The following is a 12116-nucleotide window of genomic DNA, read 5'->3' as shown; positions in this document are numbered from 1 at the left end:
TGCAGAAGACGCTGTCTTTCACCCTAAGGTAGTACCAGGCAGCGTGACTTTCTGTGACAATGAAAATGTTCTGCATTAGCACAGTTCAACCTGGTAACTGTTGACCATGTGTGGCCCCTGAGCGTGTAAAACATGGCCAGTGACACTGAGGAACTAAAATGTTAACTAGCTTTTCTTAGTTAAGTTTAAAGAGCTCACCTGGCTGGTGGCCGCCACAGCAGACAGCAGAGCTGCAGAGGGTAAGCGCCCGGCGCTCAGGTTCCCAGCAGAATCTCAGAGATCCTCACGCCCTTCTTTCTCTTAGCTCTGCTGTGGCCCAGCTTCTGGGGCCGGGATCCTCAGCCTAGGAACTGAGGAACAGGGGGAAGGAACAGGGAAAAGGATCCAGGTCTTTCTTACTCCCTTTATTCAAAGCTAATTATCTATAGGGAATTCCCTGGTGGTCCAGTGGTTACGACTCTGCACTTTTTGCTGCTGAGGGCTCGGGTTCAATTCCTGGTCGGGGAACTAAGATCCTGAAAGCCATGCTGTCTGGCCAAAAACAAGCAAAGCCATAAATATTTGAGTGCTCAAAAGCTCGTTTCACAAGTTCGTTTATTTATTATCTAATACATACTTGTGCAACCGCTCCCTCAGGCCCGGCATATCTGCTTATTCTAAGTCTGTGCACTGGCTCTGGTTAAAATGGCAGGCAGGCGGGACTGGAGAGACAGACAGTAATTAAATCAGCACACAAATGCATCCTCAGAAACTCAAATAAAGGGAAAGTGCCAGGAGTCATGAACACCTCTGACAAGGTCAGTGGGTTCGTGTGAGGCATCAGAAACACTCTTTGCTGGTGCTCAAATTCAGCTTGTGGAAGTGATGTTTTGGCTGAGAAGCTAAGAATGAGTTAGAATTAACTGAGTGACAAGGAAGGCGCGTCATTCAAAGTGGAGGGAATAGCACGAACAGTCCTGAGTTGTGCAGTGTGGCCGAGTTTCAGGAACTTTCAAGAAAGGGGCAGTATGCCTTTTTCAGCTTTTAAAAAATAAGGGATATGAATTTGTAAAAAAAAAAAAATCCCACAAGCTATGTGTAATGCAGCAAAAAACAAACAAACAAACAAAAAAAACCTGTTTTGTTGTTTTTTTTTTTTTATTAAAAATAAAAGAAAAGGAGGGCTGGGGGAGGAGGGAGGATAAAGCTTCCCAGGCCCTTCATCTCCCAGATCGGGGCTTCTGACCTTTATCCTGAGAGCAGGGGCTGCGTCTGGGGAGCGTTTAAGTAGAGGCGTGACACGATTAGAGAATAAACTTAAAACGCAAACCAACCAGAAGAAGCTTGGCTTTTCACGAGGGCAACCTGTTCCCTGTCCTTCCCTCCATCCCTCCGGGGCTCGTGGCCCGGAAGCGCCAGAGAGCTGGGTCTCCCCAGCGAGGGAGGGGCGCTGAGTGGCTCTGTCCTCTCACTTTGCATGTTCTCTCTGAGCATTTCTGCTGGTCAGTAAATACTGGGCTTTTATAGAAACTGTCAGCAAACTGCACACTGCATTTTCCCTGCCTGGGGCCCAGAAGGTCTCGCACACTAGCAGGCTGTGCCAGAGCTGCAATGCTCAGAGGCCACTCCCGGAGGACCACTGGGTCTCAGGACCACACAGCCCCATGATGCCTAGAGCCCGCTCCTGGAGGACAGCTGGATGTAAGGACCACAGAGGCTCGCAATGCCCAGAGGCTGCTCCTGGAGGACCACTGGGTCTAAGGACCACACAGACCTGTGATGCTCAGAGGCCACTCCTGGAGGACCGCTGGATCTCACGACCACACAGACCCGTGATGCCCAGAGGCCGCTCCTGGAGGACCGCTGGATCTAAGACCACACAGACCCGTGAACCCAGAGGCTGCTCCTGGAGGACCGCTGGATCTCAGGACCACATAGACCCGTGAACCCAGAGGCCGCTCCTGGAGGACCACTGGATCTCAGGACCACGCAGGCCCATAATGCCCAGACCCCGCTCCTGGAGGACCACTGGATCTCATGACCACACAGGCCCGTGATGCCCAGAGGCCGCTCCTGGAGGACCGCTGGGTCTAAGGATCACACAGACCCGTGATGCCCAGAGGCCACTCCTGGAGGACCGCTGGGTCTAAGGACCACACAGACCCATGATGCCCAGAGGCCGCTCCTGGAGGACTGCTGGGTCTAAGGACCACACAGACCCATGATGCCCAGAGGCCGCTCCTGGAGGACTGCTGGGTCTAAGGACCACACAGGCCCGTGATGCCCAGAGGCCGCTCCTGGAGGACCTCTGGATCTCACGACCACACAGGCCCGTGATGCCCAGAGGCCTCTCTTGGGGGACCGCTGGGTTTAAGGACCGTACAGGCTGGGCCACGGCCCCTCTGCATCCAGGAACCTGAGCTCCATGGGCAGTTGTGCCAAGCCGGGGGCGGTAGGGTGGCTTTCGGGTTCCCTTCTCTGGCCACTTCTCCACTGAGCTGAGTGTCACTGACTGGCCCTCTGGGGGAGAAGGAAAAGACAGAGAATTAACTCCTGTGGGAGAAAGGTGCGAAGAAGGAAAAGGAGAGAAAAGGACTTGCGAACGTGTTTGGACTTCGCCACGATGAGACTGACTGACTCCACAAAATGAATCCCTTACGGTCCTCTTCTTCCAAATGAACTGATACTATACCTCCATCCCTGGTGCTGTGGAACAGTTACCCATTTTTCTGGCTAACATGCTTGACCTTGATTCTCAGCTCTGCCACTTACTCAGGGCGAGGTCAGTCAGCACTCAGAGATCCCGAGTCCTTGTCTGGAAGACGGGTTCACGGTGTCTGTTCGCAGGCCTTCGGGGCTGAGATGCGGTGTCCGTGGATTGCTTAGAAATAGGCGCCAGCAGGGACTCTCCCTGGCAGTCTAGTGGTTAGGACTCTGACATCCACTGCAGTCAGTGAAGCTTCGGTCTCTGGTCTGGGAACAAAGATCCCACATCAAGAAAGGAAAAGACAAGAAAAAGAGAGTGAGAAAGAGGCCCCAACTTCATTATTGTCCAGTAACACATCTGTGTGACCCTCCCCCCATGATCCCGAGCTCCTCATGTGCAGATAACTATTGGCCTCTCTCTAGCCCCTACTCCTGGAGGTGCTCAATATATAAAGTGAATAGTTGGTGTAGACACCTAAGACTGAAGGAATTCTCTTCCCTCCCAAGAGCATTAATCTTTCAATTTCCTACCATCTTTACTGTTTACTTATTTAGTTTTTTACTTCCCTGATGGCTCACACGGTAAAGTGTCTGCCTACAATGCGGGAGACCTGGGTTCAATCCCTGGGTTGGAAAGATCCCCTGGAGAAGGAAATGGCAACCCACTCTAGTATTCTGGCCTGGAGAATCCCATGGACGGAGGAGTCTGGTGGGCTGCAGTCCACGGGGTCGCAGAGTCGGACACGACGGAGCGACTCCACTTCACCTTTCACTTTATTGTTTATTTAGACATGCCCTGGGAAAATTAAACTACCAGATATACTGCCAGAAAGGTATTTTCCTACAACATTTCTATCTACACATACAGATACGTGTTTTAAATTACCTTTATTTTTAAAGTCATTTCACGGTTACTGGAAAATTGAGCAGAAAGTACAGAGGCTTCCCACATGCCCTTCACTGTCTCCCATGACTTGTTGCCATCTGACATTAGCGCAGTGCCTTTGTTACAGCTGATGAGCCAGTATTGTACTATACATGACCATCGACAAAGTCTGCAGTTTAAAGTTTACTGTGTTGTGTAATATTTGAGTTGTTTTTTTTTAAATTAACCAATTAATTTTACTAATTTATTCATTTACTTTGGCTGCACTGTGTCCTTGCTGCTTTCCATGGGCTTTCTCTAGCTGCAGTGAGCTGGGGCCACTCTTCGTGGAAGTGTCTGGGCTTCATTGGCAATGGCTTCTCTGGACACAGAGCACGGGCACCGAGGCTCAGTAGTTGCAACTCCCAGACTCTAGAGCACAGAGTTCATACTGTTTATATTGATACATATTCTGAAACTACCAGTTCAGTTCAGTCGATCAGTCAAGTCTCACTCTTTGTGACCCCATGGATGGCAGCGCACCAGGCCTCCCTATCCATCACCAGCTCTTGAGGCTTGCTCAAACTCATGTCCATAGAGTCGGTAGCCATCCAACCATCTCATCCTCTGTCGTCCCCTTCTCCTCCTGCCCTCAATCCTTCCCAGCATCAGGGTCTTTTCCAATGAGTCAGTTCTTCACATCAGGTGGCCAAAGTATTCAGCTGAGTTTCAGCTTCAACATCGGTCCTTCCAATGAATATTCACAACTGATTTCCTTTAGGATGGACTGCCAAGATCTCCTTTTAGTCCAAAGGACTCTCAAGAGTCTTCTCCAACACCACAGTTCTAAAGCATCCATTCTTCAGCACTCAGTGTTCTTTATGTCTAACTCTCACATCCATACATGACCACTGGAAAAACCATAGCTTTGACTAGATGGACCTTTGTTGGCAAAGTAATGTCTGCTTTTTAATATGCTGTCTAGGAGGTCATAGCTTCTTTTCCAAGGAGCAAGCGTCTTTTAATTTCATGGCTGCAGGCACCATCTGCAGTGATTTTGGAGCCCAAGAAAATAAAGTCTCTCACTGTCTCCACTGTTTTCCCATCTATTTGCCATGAAGTGATGGGACTGGATGCCAAGATCTTTGTTTTCTGAATGTTGTATTTTAAGCCAACTTTTCCACTCTCATCTTTCACTTTCATCAAGAGGCTTTTTAGTTTTTTGCTTTCTGCCTAAGGGTGGTGTCATCTGCATATCTGAGGTTATTGATATTTCTCCCGGCAATCTTGATTCCAGCTTATGCTTCATCCAGTCCGGCATTTCACATGATGTACCCTGCATATAAGTTAATAAGCAGGGGGACAATATACAGCCTTGACGTACTCCTTTTCCTATTTGGAACTAGTCTGTTGTTCCATGTCCAGTTCTAACTGTTGCTTCTTGACCTGCATACGGATTTCTCAGAAGGCAGGTTGGGTGGTCTGGTACGCCCATCTCTTTCAGAGTGTTCCACAGTTGTGGTCAAAGGCTTTCAGTTCATTTCAGTTCAGTTGCTCAGTCATGTACTACTCTTTGAGATCCCATGAACCGTACCATGCCAGGCCTCCCTGTCCATCACCAACTCCCAGAGTTTACTCAGACTCATGTCCATTGAGTCAGTGATGCCATCCAACCATCTCATCCTCTGTTGTCCCCTTCTCCTCCTGCCTTCAATCTTTCCCAGCATCAGAGTCTTTTCAAATGAGTCAGCTCTTCGAATCAGGTGGCCAAAGTACTGGAATTTCAGCTTCAACATCCGTCCTTCCAATGAATACCCAGGACTGATCTCCTTTAGGATGGACTCATTGAATCTCCTTGCAGTCCAAGGGACTCTCAAGAGTCTTCTCCAACACCACAGTTCAAAAGCATCAATTCTTCAGTGCTCAGGTTTCTTTATAGTCCAACTCTCACATCCATACATGACTACTGGAAAAACCACAGCCATGACTAGACAGACCTTTGTCTATAAAGTAATGTCTCTGCTTTTTAATATGCTCTCTAGGCTGGTCATAACTTTGCTTCCAAGCAGTAAGCGTCTTTTAATTTCATGGCTGCAGTCACCATCTGCAGTGATTGTGGAGCCCCCAAAAATAAAGTCAGCCACTGTTTCCCCATCTATTTGCCATGAAGTGATGGGACCAGATGCCATGATCTTAGTTTTCTGAATGTTGAGCTTTAAGCCAATTTTTTCACTCTCCTCTTTCACTTTCATCAGGAGACTCATTAGTTCTTCTTCTTTTTCTGCCATAAGCGTGGTGTCATTTGCATATCTGAGGTTATTGATATTTCTCCCGGAAATCTTGATTCCACCTTGTGCTTCCTCCAGCCCAGCATTTCTCATGATGTACTCTGCATATAAGTTAAATAAGCAGGGTGACAGTATACAGGCTTGATGTACTCCTTTTCCTATTTGGAACCAGTCTGTTGTTCCATGTCCAGTTCTAACTGTTGCTTCCTGACCTGCATACAGGTTTCTCAAGAGGCAGGTCAGGTGGTCTGGTATGCCCATCTCTTTCAGAATTTTCCACAGTTTATTGTGATCCACACAGTCAGAGGCTTTGGCATAGTCAATAAAGCAGAAATAGATGTTTTTCTGGAACTCTCTTGCTTTTTCTGTGATCCTTTGGATGTTGGCAATTTGATCTCTGGTTCTTCTGCCTTTTCTAAAACCAGTTTGAACATCTGGAAGTTCACCGTTCACATATTGCTGAAGCCTGGCTTGGAGAATTTTAAGCATTACTTTACTAGCGTGTGAGATGAGTGCAACTGTGTGGTAGTTTGAGCATTCTTTGGCACTGCCTTTCTTTGGGATGGAATGAAAACTGAACTTTTCCAGTCCTGTGGCCACTGCTGAGTTTTCCAAATTTGCTGGCATACTGAGTGCAGCACTTTCACAGCATCATCTTCCAGGATTTGAAATAGCTCAAGTGGAATTCCATCACCTCCACTAGCTTTGTTCGTAGTGATGCTTTCTAAGGCCCACTTGACTTCACATTCCAGGATGTCTGACTCTAGGTGAATGATCACACCATTGTGATTATCTGGGTCGTGAAGATCTTTTTTCTCCAATTCTTCTGTGTATTCTTGCCACCTCTTCTTAATATCTTCTGCTTCTGTTAGGTCCCCACCATTTCTGTCCTTTATGGAGCCCATCTTTGCATGAAATGTTCCCTTTTAATCTTTATTTTCTTAAACAGATCTCTAGTGTTTCCCATTCTGTTATTTTCCTCTATTTCTTTGCCCTGATCGCTGAGGAAGGCTTTCTTATCTCTCCTTGCTATTCTTTGGAACTCTGCATTCAAATGGGTATATATTTCCTTTTCTCCTTTGCTTTTCCCTTCCCTTCTTTTCAGCGCTATTTGTAAGGCCTCCTCAGACAGCCATTTTGCTTTTCTTGCATTTCTTTTTCTTTGGTATGGTCAATAAAGCAGAAGTAGATGTTTTTCTGGAACTCTCTTGCTTTTTCTATGATCCAACGGATATTGTCAATGTGATCTCTGGTTCCTCTGCCTTTTCTAAATCCAGCTTGAACATCTGGAAGTTCTTGATTCATGTACTGTTGAATCCTGGCTTGGAGAATTTTGAGCATTATTTTGCTAGCATGTGAGATGAGTACAATTGTGCATTCGTCTGAATTTATATACCTTGTCAATTACACATGTAGTACATATATTCCCCCTTTGTATGGTGATATCTATGTAATATTGTTTTCCAGTCCAAAACATAGGTGAGCCTTTGCCTTTATTCATGTTTTTGTTCATGTTCTTTTTTTATAGTTTTTTCATATGAATTTTTCAAATCAATTTTTGTGCATTAATTATATAATTCTCTACTAAGTTACCTTATTTTTATGTCCATATTTGGGCAAACAGTACAAGTTGTCATTTTAGACGACACATGATACTCTCAAGAATATTAAAGCTTCCGATTCTGAATTTCTCAACTCATGTTTCCTGCCTACTCTGTCTTTAGAATATTTTTTCACTGATTTGGCGGTGCTGGGCCTTGGTTGCAGCATGTGGGGTCTAGTTCCCTGACCAGGGATCGAACCCTGGCCCTGTCCGTTGGGAGCATGGAGTCTTACCCACTGGACCACCAAGAAGTCCTCTACTCTCTACTTTAAGCTGCTTTTTAAGCGTGTGTGTCTGTGTGCATGCGTGTATACACATCTACATGGGTGTGTCGGTAAAGTGACGTGGAGCCGGGTTGATGAGGAAAAGCAAGCACGAGGACGGCCGGAAGTGAGCAGACAGAAACCGGCGGAAGCGCGTCACGGGGAGAGGAGGCAATGGACGCACACATGCGCAGCAGCGCTGGGGCCTACAGAACCTTCCCGAGTCCGTACGACTGCTGGTGACAGGGCGTGGTGAGCGTCTGCGCTGTGCTGCGCTCAGTGCTGGGCAGACAGCGCTCGTTTCTCATCAGTCAGCAAGGTTCCGAGAAGTACCTCGGTTTCACCGCTGACAAAACTGGGATCCAGAATAGCAAGACGACCTCAGAGACTAGCGAGCCAGCAACAAGCTGGGACCTGAGTGCACCCCTGAGCCCTTGCCCCTTCCGCTCCGCCTGTCGACTTTACACGTCTGGACATCCAGCCAGCACCAGCACCCACCAAAGAGACCTGACCATGCATGTTCATGTTCACTGTAATGTTATTACAGCAAACAAGACAGAAACAACCACTTCCCTCATTAGAGGTAAATGGTTAAATAACCTAGGTAGCATCTATACACTTGCTGTGGAATATAATATAGCGGTTAAAAAGAATGGGGCTTCCCTTGTGGCTCAGCTGGTAAAGAATCTGCCTGCAATGCGGGAGACCCCAGTTCAATCCCTGGGGTAGGAAGATCCCCTGGAGAAGGGAAATGCCACCCATTCCAGTATTCTGGCCTGGAGAATCCCATGGACTGTATAGTCTGGTGGAGGGAATTCCCTGATGGTCCAGTGGTTAGGGCTCCGTGCTCTCGTTGATTCCACGAGACATTTGGCCAAAAAAAAAAAAAAAAAGAAAAAGAACTGGGGAACGTTGCTAGGTACTGAGCTAAAAAAGTCATCACTGCGCACTAGTGACAGCAAACATTTTTAGTTTAATACTGTGATCATGTTGCAACCTTATTTTTTAAAATACAGAAAACAAGAGTTCATGGAGCCTACAAGTGTATTCCTACACAATTCATCAGGCTGTACATTTAGAATTTCTGCAACTGACCATATGCAAATTAAACTCCAATTTCAAAATAGATCGTGTCTACCTTTTTAGGTATATGTATATGAAAATACATAGAAACCCGCCTGGAACAAGTCACAGCTAATTTTTGGCAGTAGTAACTTTGGGGAAAGAGAGACCTCTGCTTTTCCTTTACATACTTCTGTATCTTATAAAAAGAAGTACCTGTTTTTATTTTTCAATTAAAAAAAAACACAAAATAACCAATTGATTATTTTACGCAATGGACATGAATTTGATCAAACTCCAGGAGATATGAAGAACAGGGAAGCCTGGCGTGTTGCAGTTCACGGGGTTGCAAAGAGTCAGAAAGGACTTAGTGACTGAACAACAACAGAATTAACAGACAGCAAATACGCTTCAGAAGAAAAGAAGCTAAGAATCCACGTGGCTGTAGACCCATCTTTTCCCTTGCAGAGTATTTAAGGAATATGTTTTCTCTAGTTTTGCCTCTGGAAAGAAGCTGCTCTTAAGTCACCTTTGCAAGGAGGTTTTCCTACAACCCTAATCACCAGCAGGCCTGAGGGCTGCATGTGGAGATATGAACACAGAGCCACGGGAGAGATACCCGACCCTGCCCAGGGGCTGGAGCCTAGGGGAGTCAGCACTTGCTTGAAGGCACCGCCCCAGAAACCTTCCCACCCGAATGGGGTGCCGCGGTGGCGGCTGGGAGTGAGTGTGCAGGACACCTGCACAGATGGTGCGGATTTAAGAGCAACTGAAGGCCCAACTGAAAACAGATTTTAAAAAAAATCCCCCCAAAAACAATTGAAGGGACTTCCCTGGCGGTCCAGTGGTTAAGATTTCTCCTTGCAGTGCAGGGGGCACAGGTTCTATCCCTGGCTGGGGAGCTAAAATCCCACGTGCCTTGCAGACAAAAAACCGAAACAGAAACAATATTGGAACAAATTCAGTAAAGACTTTTAAAATGTCCACATCAAAACAAACAAAAAAACAAACCACCACCGCCACCAACAAAACACTTAAAACAACCTAATGGAACAGTAAGAAATTCAGATTAAAATAACCAAATACCATTTCTTACCAAACCGGGAAAGAGTTAAGGAGGGGGAGTGAGGGCAGCAATGATGCTGAGGAAGTTAGACGAGTTACCAGAAGCCAAACCTAGACAGCATATTAAAGAGCAGAGACGTTACTTTGCCAACAAAGGTCCCTCTAGTCAAGGCTATGGTTTTTCGAGTGGTCATGTATGGATATGAGAGTTGGACCATAAAGAAAGCTGAGCGCTAAAGAATTGACGCTTTTGAACTGTGATGTTGGAGAAGACTGTTGAGAGTCCCTTGGACTCCAAGGAGATCCAATGAGTCCATCCTAAAGGAGATCAGTCTTGGGTGTTCACTGGAAGGACTGGTGTTGAAACTCCAATACTTTGGCCACCTCATGCGAAGAACTGACTCATTGGAAAAGACCCTGATGCTGGGAAAGATTGAAGGCAGGAGGAGAAGGGGAGGACAGAGGATGAGGTGGTTGGATGGCATCACCGACACAATGGACACGAGTTTGAGCAAGCTCTGGGAGTTGGTGACGGACAGGGTGGCCTGGTGTGCTGCAGTCCATGGGGTCACAAAGAGTCGGATACGACTGAGCGACTGAACTGAACTGAACTGAACTGAACTGAAAAGAGGTGGAGCTTGAAGGTTTTATCCCAAGAACAAGGGCAAATCGGTCACGAGGCTCAGGCAGTAGGGTCAGCACTGCGTGCTCCGAGGGGGTCGCGCTGAGGAGCCGCCAGACGAGGGGGAAGAGCGGCCTCCTCCCAGGGGGGTCCTGCTGGCCGAGTGTTTTGGTCCCGAGACCACGTGGGAGAGGCGGGGCTGCGACAGCCGGTCCTGAAGGGGAGGACCGGTGATGCTGGTGGCGCCTGTGTCAGCTCGGGTTCAGTCAGTAACGCTGAAGCCCACGAGTGATGGAGTGAAGATTTTACTGTTGAAATCTGACCTTACACAGTTTGTGGAAGGAGCCGGGCAAGCAGACCTCCGGGACAGGGAAGGGGCAGAGGAGTCCCCGACAAGCCTGAGAAGCTGAGAAGGCGCAGCCGCGGAGGGAGCACCATGCGGGGACGCTGGCGGACGAGTCTGCAGGGAGCGTCTGCCTTCGGGGTTCCGAGGGCAGGAGCTGCTGCGGATTCGCGGAGTCTTCCTCAGTGCTGAGAGCCGGACAAGCGCCCCTGCACCTGAGGTCGACACGCTGAGACGTGACGGCGCTCAGAGGCGGTGCCCCCAGGCTCCCTTCTTGGCCAACCCTAATCTGGAACCGCAGGGAAAGGGACCCAGACCAACACTGTCTCCAGCCTCAGCACGTTAACGGTGGGAGGCGATTCTGGAGGAAAGGGGAGTGTGTGAGTGCTCAGCGGTGTCTGACTCTTTGCGACCCCGTGGCCTGCAGCCCGCCAGGCTCCTCCGTCCATGGGATTCTCCAGGTAAGAATGCTGGAGTGGGTTTCCTTTTCTTACTCCAGGGGATCTTCCTGACCCAGGGATTGAACCTGAGTCTCCTGCATCTCCTGCATTGGCCGGTGGATTCTTTACCCCGACACCACCTGGGAAGCCCAGAGGAAAGGTAGTGAGTTCCATTTTGGACGAATAACTTTGGGTTGACTGGGATATGTGCCTGCTGTGATGGCAAGTAAGTAGCCAGGCTTGTCCAATCTTCAATATGCAAACAAGCTACTCTTGGACTCCAGTTCTAATCCAGCCCAGGGTGAGAAAGTGGAATACAGCTGTGGATTAAGAACCTAGGAACCCAGACTTTCCTGGTGATCGAACGGTTAAGACTGTGTGCTTCCATTGTAGCGAGGGCAGCTTCAAAGAGCCTAAGAACTAAAGGTATCGGCCACAAAGAAGTCAGCCTCAAGAAACAACAAGTCCAGAAAAAATGGCGGGGACTGGAGCTGTAACTTTCAAGCAAAGATTTGGAGCAGACAGGCTCTCCAGGACAGGGAAGAAGGCATGTCCTTGAGAGATGGCCCAAGATACCTTTCCCTGAGTGGGAACACAACTTAATTGACAGTCAATTAGTTGACATGAATTGATAGGCACTCCTTTCATTTTTTGAATCTGATCATGCAGGCATAAAGCAGTGTATTCAATGAATGATCCTTCTTTCAGAAATTTCAAAGACAATTTGTTACTTAGCACAATTTGTGCCCTTATTGCTTCATAGTCCTTCAGAATCAGAGTCAGTTCTGACTGAGGTTCCAGATGATGTAGCAAACCTTCCACATGGGGAGGTCCATGACCAAGTCAGGGGACCCTCCCCCGGCCATCAACACCGTCCCCA

Source organism: Cervus canadensis, chromosome 7, assembly GCF_019320065.1.
Source record: "Cervus canadensis isolate Bull #8, Minnesota chromosome 7, ASM1932006v1, whole genome shotgun sequence".
NCBI lineage: Eukaryota > Metazoa > Chordata > Mammalia > Artiodactyla > Cervidae > Cervus > Cervus canadensis.
The sequence above is the reverse complement of the archived record's forward strand: the minus strand, read 5'-3'. Positions refer to the sequence as shown.